Source organism: Falco naumanni, chromosome 6 (genome assembly GCF_017639655.2).
Source record: "Falco naumanni isolate bFalNau1 chromosome 6, bFalNau1.pat, whole genome shotgun sequence".
Lineage (NCBI taxonomy): Eukaryota > Metazoa > Chordata > Aves > Falconiformes > Falconidae > Falco > Falco naumanni.
The window spans coordinates 79843554-79853095 of NC_054059.1; positions in this window are offsets into that span (position 1 = coordinate 79843554).

Sequence of the window (9542 nt, forward strand, 5' to 3'; positions counted from 1 at the left end):
TCTTTGTTCCTCATCATCCTACTCTATTTTCAATAGGCAATAAATGAAATTGATTTTCCCCCAAGTCAAGTCTGTTTTGCCTGTGGTGGTCCTTGGTGAGTGATCTCCCTGCCTTTATCTCAACCCATGAGCTTTTCCATCTTATTTTTCACCACTGTCCTGTTGAGCAGTGAGGGTGAAGGAGCATCTAGGTGGGCGGCTGGCAGCTGGCCAAGGTCAACCCACAACAGCAGATGATCTAAACATGGAATAGTTCCAGCATGAACAAAGTAGAACCTGAAATTGTTCTTTTCTTGCGCCACCTCAGGCCCAGAGGGATGTCTTACCTCATGCCAAGAGCCAAGAGTGCATTTTTCATGCATCTCAGCAGGTTTTGTTTCTGCTCTTGTTTTAGAACACTTACCCAGAAGCAGTGCATTTGACAGGTGTGAAGCCCAAATCTCAGAGGCCTCCTGAAGCTCTGCAGAATTCAGATATATCCAAAATGCTCTCCAGTGAGTCATCTCAGGTGTAGCAGGAGCTCTGCTGGACATGGATTCACTCTAGAAGAAGTGGCTGAGCTTTCTCTCTGCTGCATTTTTGAGAACTATCTTTAACATATTCCTACTAGCAAAAGGCTTCTCAGATCTTCTTTTCCTCGGACAAAGGAGATGCAGTCATCTTGTAGGGCAAGAGTGTGAAAGGGTCACTAGTTTCTATGTACTTTCTACTAGAAATCAAACCAGAGGCTCAGGGAACATAAGCAGCCCCAGGATGCTAATTTGAAAAGTCAAAGTGGAAGTGAAGCAGCTTAGTTGGCAAGCTTTTTGCTTTAAAGGTTGCCTTTTCCATGGGCCAAGGAGCACTCCCTTCCCTCTTCCTCTCTGTGCACACAGAAATGAAAGGGGAAGAGGTTAACAAGAAAGTGTTTTCAAAACATTAGCTTTCACTCTTTTCTGGCTCTTCCTGCAGCAGTAAAGCAAAAAAATCGCATTCATGTTGTCCTGCTAAAAAGAAAGGGTTTTGAGTCATCTGATCAAAATTAGACACTCAGAGCACGTTGCCTTTCACAGTTTGCCTTTAGCTGCAATCGCACTTTTTACATCAGATGCCAAACTCCTTTGAGTCCTACTTGCACAGTAGGAGACACTCTGTGCCATCACATGTCCCAGTGGAGGCAGGTCTTAAACTTATCTCCTCTGGACACACCTCCCTGCTGAAAGGCCTTTAAGGAGCGGGGCACCACCACACCTCCCTTCGTTCCTGCTGTCGCTCATGAAGTTGATCCTTTAACATGATTGTCCCAAATCTCTTTCACAAAAAGGCCATGGAAGATCCATTGTACTCCCTACCCTCCTACACAACATTGCCCCTCAAAACCTCACATACCGCAAGACTCAGCAGGCAAAACCATCTTGCAGATGTTGCCACACAAAAGAAAGCAGCCCCAGCAAACCACGGTGAAGACACCTTCTCTCACCTCTGTCAAACCCCTGTGGACATGATGCACAGCACAGCTGGCACTCGAGGAGGCAGGTTACAGAACAGCACAGCCCATACGCTACAGTTGCTCTCTGGAGAGATGCAACGATGTGCTCAGCCCTGGGGAAAATGTTCCTCAACCACAAGATGCTCCAGCAGCTGGCCTCAGGACTAGAAGATGGCCTGTTTAGTTTAGCGATGGGCACTCTGTCCAACGTATGACTCCACTTGCACCATCACTAATTTAACAGCCAGACCAACTGTGAATGGAGCTGAAGTTTCATACGGCTGGGGAAATGCAAATGGCAAAAGACAAAGCTAGGAGCTTGACCTGTTTCCCCAAACATAGGCATCTCCACTCATTTGAGATGTCCTAGGGTATCTAAGACATCTGCATGGCGTTGGGAGGTACAGCACTGGAGACCTGCAGGGTCAGTCTGGGTCCTCAAGAGCATCTCCAGTGGCATTAGACACCTCTGTGTAGATGGCTGAATTCATCCCAGGAAAGCTGGAAGAGGGAGATGGATCACAGAGCTGTTGGTTATGACTGCAATGCCTGAGTGTTGGGTGGAGGACACCTGTAACCAAGGCACTCCAGAAGCACCAGGTTTGGGTAGTGGAGGGGAAGCAGAGGGGGAGGGAGGCAGGCACATGAGGTGGGGGGGAAGCAGACACGTAAAAGATGTCAGATGTCAATATCAGTGGCTGCCCAGTGCTGGCATGGTATGGAAAACTGCTTTGAGTCAATCAAATTTTTTATGATTGAGAAATTAAACGGTTAAAGCTTTTGCATTTTTTTGCATTTTGTGCTGATGAACAGCGGGATGTCTCAGGTCCAGTTCCAGAGCATGCCTCTGAGCATAGACATAAAGATCACTGGGGGCACTGCTAAAAATAAGGCAGTGCTCTGTCTTGACAGCCACAGGTGTCTGAAAGCAGTAACCAGGGAGCATGTTTTCCCTCTTGCTGGGCCAGGAATGGTAGATACAGGCTGTTAGACCCATGTGTCCTGTAAAAGGTCAACATCAATATCTCCCCTTCAGCCAGAAGAAGCAACTATACCCCACCCCAAACACCACCAGAGGCTACAAGCCCCTACAGAGCCTCCTGGCTGACCCAGGACCAAAAGCAAACAAGCAAATGCCATGCACATCGGCAGAGTGAGGAGTACCACAATCCTAGTTGCCTGCAGGAACCAGTTAGGAGTAAAACCATTTCTCTCTCAGACAATATAGGTAGCTGATGTTATTTCTGTATATTTATACACTTCAGTGAATTAGAGTATTAGTATATTTAAACATCTTCTGCAGTTTTCTGATATTTGAGATCTGATATGTATAGACACACAGACAGACAGAAGCACTTCTACCTGCTCCCTATCAATGACAGCATTTACGGTACATCACAAGAATGTATCCCGGTGGCCATCTGCTTCTCCTGTCCATCCATATTTCACCCTGCAGATGCACCTGAGGTCTGCCAGTGTCTTCGCTCTGCATTGCAAGCTCTCAGTGGGCACACTACTGCTTCCCCCTTTTTTTTCGATTTTTCTTTTGAGCAGAGGGTGTGTAGCGTTCCCAAGAACATGGTGGGTTTCTCAGAAGCTCGTCTTTCTTGAGTTCCCAGTCTTCATCTCTCTGGTCTAAGGAGATGCCTTTCATCGCAGCTGTCCTGCGATAGTTTCTGCTCTCCTCCTCTGCTCTGGGGAAGAAAGCAAGAGTGCATCTTCAGATACTGAGCACAGACAGCACAGCCCCTCCACCATCCACGAGCAGCCCACCTACAGTGTCAGGGGATCCTGTATTGGTATGGTCAAAACACTGTTGCCAGCAATAAATACATGAGAAAACACTGAGGTCCATCCCAAACCGAACAGCATTCATCACCCCAAGCGACCAGGTACTCACTGAGAGCTGGGCTGAAGTGGGAAACCTCTGGTAAAGATCTATGGTGAGATCAGACTTTTACCGTTGGAATCATAATTTTAACTGTGCAAAGCTCTCAAAAAGATGGATCTTATGAATTAGTGTGCTTTTAAATAGACTTGAGCACATTTAATGCAACCGTACATAATATAGTAACTCGCTGCAACTGCAACATTTCCATTTTCTTTTATTTTCTATACTGCTCATTCATAAGTATTAGAAATCCTTAATGCCAAAACATCAGATCTGAAGACAATGGGAATTTGGGAGGATTTGTAGATAGTTATTCTTTACAGACAAACTTTTAACCTCATGAATTGTCTAATCCAAATCCAATTCAACCCTGAAATTCTGGTAAAGTTTGCATTCAAATCCAGAAATAAACTGGACAATACACCCCCATTTCTTCTTTTAAAATAATAACTCTAACTATGCAATACCATAGAAATACAGCTGTGCTTCAGAGGTTCAAATTTTGCATGGTAAAACTTTTTGTAGAAGACACCATTTTTCCCAGCCTAGTATCTCCATATACAAATCATTGACAACTCTCCTCCTCTGGTTCTGGGGATTTTAGCTGTGCTTTTCAAGCTGTCTCTATGATTTCAAGCATGTGAAACCTGTTGGCTGTCAGACATTGAACCATCATCCACCCAGACCCTGGGATTTCCGAGTCAGCATGGAGTTTGCATTTTGGCATCTGTGATTTACCCAAGTTTTCTTTTTTTTTTTGGTTTTGGTGGGGTTTTGGGTTTTTTTTTGGTTTTTTGGGGTTTTTTTTTTTTGTGATATTCACATCTTTTTTCTGTTAAACACACACAGACCCAGATCTTCATTGAAGGACACTGCACAAGCTTGTAACTGAAAATAAACATAACCTCACTGCAAATGTTCCTTATAGCCTTGAAATATCAATGGTTTTCATTACATTTCCCATTGCAAACAACCAAAGCAAATTAAAAACCACCTTTCATCAAGACCAAAATGAATATGCTCATTTGAGCAGTGGAATTTTTATTTCTTTTTATACATTTCAGTGATGGTTTTGTCAATCACAGCTCTTAAATATTTTTCTATGAAGTGTTGTTAATTTTGTCTTTACAGTCCTTACATGTGCCTGGCACAGACATAGTCTTTTGGAAAAAAATAACCTCAAACTAAAAAATAGATAGCTACTTTCTGCATTTTGTAGCTATTCGAGGAATTTTTAAAGGGAATTTTAAAGAATTTAAAAGACCAGTATATCTATCTTTCACTTCCAAGTCATACAACCTGAATCATGGAATAGTTTGGCTTGGAAGGGACCTTTAAAGATCATCTAGTCCAACCACCAATTTTCAAGTCATTGAAGGACCAGTTCCCTTTCAAAAAAACAGCAATATCCAAAGAAAAGGACCTTCTTTTCTTTCTCACACCAGTAGTAAGCAGCAGAAAGCACTGAAAAATAGGAGCCACTGTAGTGAGTGTAACCTTCGGCCAGCTGCCAGGCGCCCACTCAGCCCGCTCCTCTCAATCCCTGTCCTCAACAAGATGAGGGCGAGAAAGACTGCAGAGCTCATGGGTTGAGATAAAGGCAGGGAGATCACTCACCAAGGACCACCACAGGCAAAACAGACTTGACTTGGGGAAAATCAATTTCATTTATTGCCTATTGAAAATTAGAGTAGGATGACGAGGAACAAAGACAAAACTAAAGCACCATACCTCCACCCCCACTTATTCCCCAGGCTCAGCTTCACTTGTTCCATTCCCAACTCCTCTCCCCGCCTCTCCCCAAGCAGCGCCAGGGGGCATGGGCAATGGGGTTGCAGCCAGTCCATAACACTTTGTCTCTGCGGCTCCTTCCCTGCCTCACGCTCTTCCCCTGCTGCAGCGTGGGTCCTTCCCCATGGGCTGCCGTCCTTCGGGATACGCCTGCTCCAGTGTGTGTGTCCATTGGGCCTCAGGTCCTTCAGGGCACACGCCACCTACTCTGGCATGGGGTCCTTCCACAGGCTGCAGGGTGAGGTACCAGCTCCGCTTGTGGACCCTCCGTGGGCTGTGGGGGGACAACCCTGCATCACCATGGTATTCTCCATGGGCTGTGGGGGGGGCTATCTCAATTACCCTGGAGCTGCAGGGCCCCTGTTCCTCACTTTTTTCCTTCACTCCTCCCCTGCTGGGCAGTACTTCTTCCCTTTCTTACACATGTTTCCAGAGGCCACCCCAGTGCCACTGGTGGGCTGGGCTGTGTCCTGCGGTGTATCTGGCACGTGTAGCCCCCAAACCTTCTCCTCACAGAGACCCCGCTGGACAGCACCATTGCCAGGATCCAGACATAGACTCTCCCCCAAGTGTAAATCTTGTCCAACGAGAAGACAAAACCCTTCCTCCTACTGCAGAGGTCTGATTCGGTAAGGTACCTGAGTATTTGTGCGCGCTCTGTCAAAAATAGCACCAAATATCAGGAAAAATCCTTTTTTCTCTAATACAGCAAGCTTCATCACATCACTGCAATGCTGTCCCAGCTGAGAGCTCTGGGCAGCATGGAGCCAAGCCAGTGGTTTCCCCCCCCACACGATGTGCTGCATAGCATCGGGTCTTACTACAGAGATACATACTATATATATATTTGTAGATATATACATGCAGAGACAGACAGATATACATACACCTACACAAACATATCATTGAGACAGGTGGTCAATGCCCCCATGTCTGCTAGTGTTTAAAAGACATTTAGAAAATGCCTTCAATAACATGCTTTAATTTTTGGTCTGCCCTGAATTGGTCAGGCAGTTGGACTAGATGATCGTTGCAGGTCCCCTTCCAACTGAACTAATCTATTCTATTCTATTAAGTATCTGCTACCAAAGGCAAGAAACCTCTTTCTGTACAATTTTATACATGTATATATATATATACACCACATACACCATACATATATATAAGCCCTGGGCTTAGGATAGCAGGAGCCTTGGTGCACGTTTCAGCCCCTTGGCACTCTGCAGAGATGCTGGTGGCGGCAGGGGGCCGTGGGTCTCTGTGCCTGCTTGGCACCATCCTTGGCAGCTCTCACAGTGCCCAGGGTAAAGCCCTTCTCATGCATAACAATTCTGATGCAAATGATGTGTTTGTTATTCAGAAGCAGCTGTGTTTTGAAGGCTGTTCCCTATCCTTTGCATGTCCATGCAAACTTCGGTGAGTGGTGAGAGGAAGGATTTGGATGCTCATAGCCCTTTTTAGATATGCATGTCAGCCCTGCATTTGGCACAGCCCCTCAGGCTGTTATTTTAAAAATTGCCTTTTCTCTCTTTCTGCATGACAGGCAAATACCCAAAAATGATGGTGATGATCTGTAACAGAATATCCTCATATTTACATACCGATACCACAGACACCGTGAGTGACGGGCAGACCTGCACAGCATTAATGTGCAAATGCACACTTCATTTTGTCTGCAGCACATGGGTACTGCCCAGCTCCCGTTGGAACCATGGAGCCCTGCCTGACCATGGACATCACCTCTGGGACCTTCTGCACACCTGAAGGAGCAGAAGGTAATCGCGATTATACTAGAAATGCCAGTAATTCCTCCTAGCTGACTCCAAGTTTGCTGACATGAAGAGGTGAAATTGTTGCATGAGGTAAAGGTGTCCACTGTGGTTGTCAATATAGTGGTTGGGCTTAAAGAAAGGGTTCCTGAGCCCTGGTGATAAACTCCTGGCTGCCACAGGCTGTGTTATGGCTGTGAGGTGATCATACAGGCTTCGCGTGTCTTGTAATATGTCCCAGGCATGAGCATTCAGAGCATCTTCCCAGTTATTAAGTTGTCCTGGCAATGCTCCTAACTGAGTCATGAAGCCACGGGGTGAGTCAGGCCAGCACGTGGCTCTGAAAGACAAGTTTTCCACCTTAAATTAGTCATTCACCTCAGAAAACCCCCCATCAGCTACATGAGCCGCCCTAGGCTGTTGCTGAGGTGGTTCAGACCAGGATGTCAATCATTCTGTCAGTCATCCTCCCAGCTGCTTCCACCAACACAGGCGCCTCTGCCCGCCACAGGCATCCCCGTTGGCACCATCCGGGCTATTGCCCCACTCTCGCTGCACCTCAGTGCCATGGCTCTGGTGCACAGCCAAGTGCATGGCAAATGCTACAGACCTGGCAGGGCTTAATGGTGAGAGTAGGGCAAAAGTGACAGCACTGACTAGGTCAGCAATGCTATAAATGATTAATCAAGGGGAACAAGCCTGCAGGACTTTCACCCTCTAGGGCAGACAATATTTACCTGTTCTGACACAACCTCAGCAAGCCAAGCACTGAGAACAGTATAAAGAGAACCTCTCCCCTGGAAGAAAGTGCCCCATTCTCCAAGAGCTGGCAAACCCGAGCTTATCCCAGCCAGGGCCTAGGTCGTAAAAAAATATATATAGATTACTAAAGCTTAGGTATCAACTGTTGGTTGTTTGAATTTCTTTAAACTGAAGCTCTAAGAGTAATACGAGGTGATTCTTCTGTGTGGAAGGAAGGTGGTGAATAGTGAGGGTCTCTACAGCGAGGCTTTAGCTGTGAGGTGTCTGGACACTGGGTGGGCAGGTGAAATGCAAAGGTCCCAGCAGCCTCCACAACAGCCAGAGCTTAGAAACAGGGACCTGTGGCTGTCCTAGAAAGCTTTTCGGGCTCTATACAGGGGGATTTTGTACAGTTTGTCTGTCTCTTCCTACGGAAGGACACTGATGCTCTGTCAAGACAAAAAGTGGGCACAAAGCGTTTCAGCAGGAACCAGCAAGCTGTAGAAGTACAGTGAAAGGACAGCAGTACCTACAGAAAGGTTTACATGGATTAATGAAAGGTGGCATTTGGTAGGCACTGGCTACCTCAGATATTTGCACAGTCACCATGAAATTGTTTTTGAACACCATGAAAATGATTTTGAAATTGGCAGCTCTTGTGCCAAACTGGCAAGCTGGAGATTTTGAGTTGGATACACATCTATAAAAAAAAGCCATGGTTTATATGGTGCCAAAGCAGTCTTGAGAATGTGGCAGTGGTAAAAAAGATGCTAGTTAAGAACTATGGTGGGACTGTAAATTCACAGAAAAACCAAGGAGAGGAAAAGCCTTTGGGTGCTCTCAGCATCTCTGCATCTGGCGTGTGCCAGTTTCACAACAGCATTATTTAAATGCCAGGGCACGTGTGGGAGTATGATTTGCAGTGAACAAGCTGGTTAACCTCTGCTGGTCTGTACCACTGCTCTAGAGAGATGTAGGTATGGAACACAGCTCAGAGCTCTGGAGGACAGCATCCTGATCCAGGGAAACAGCTTTGCAAGGATGAAACCACCTGTGAGCCAAATCAGTGGCTGAAAAACAGGGATGGTAACTGGGAACCCTTTAAAAGCATATTGGCCATTGCATATGGTGCCACAGTGATAACTGTAAACAGTTAAAACAACAAGGAGTCTTCCAAAATTTGGAAGTAATTAATATGTGGCCATCCTCTGAACAGATCAGATTTTCAATAATTACGTAAAAAAAAAAGGATGGCTCTGTTCTTCACTACAGGAAAAGCCAAGCTATATACATACACCAACACCAACTGCTAAAGGGATGTTCTTAAATAATTCAACCTGTGTATTCAGCATTCACCAGTCTAAGGGTTTAATACTTCTTAGTTCTTGCTTTCATTTCCATTGCTTAATAATCACTCTGTAATATCTTTATAAAAACAATGATGTCATGAAGTGATAAAGATTTTGAAAACACACCAAGGCAAACACAAGAAGGTAGTGGAATAAATTAACATCTTCCCAATGGCGTTCCACAACAAAGACCGTATTTTCTTACCTGCTACTCATGCTTGATGGCTTTAATAAGCTTTAGGTGGAAAGATAAGTAATATGCTCATATTCGTTTTGGTCCTCTATATAGCAGTCAATTTAGTTTTCATTGCTGGAGCCCTGCCAGCTGCCACAGTGGGACTGGCCCACTACTCACTTTTCCAAGAACCTGGAGCAGTCTTGGTGACCGTAGATTTCTGCAAGCCGTTTGGGAGTGTCACCGAAGAAGTCAGCTGCATCCATGGCAGCATGCAGGGAATGAAGGGTGCGAAGCACTCCCAGTCTCCCCGACTCGGCAGCAAAGTGAGCCGGTGTCCAGCCCACGTCACTCCGCA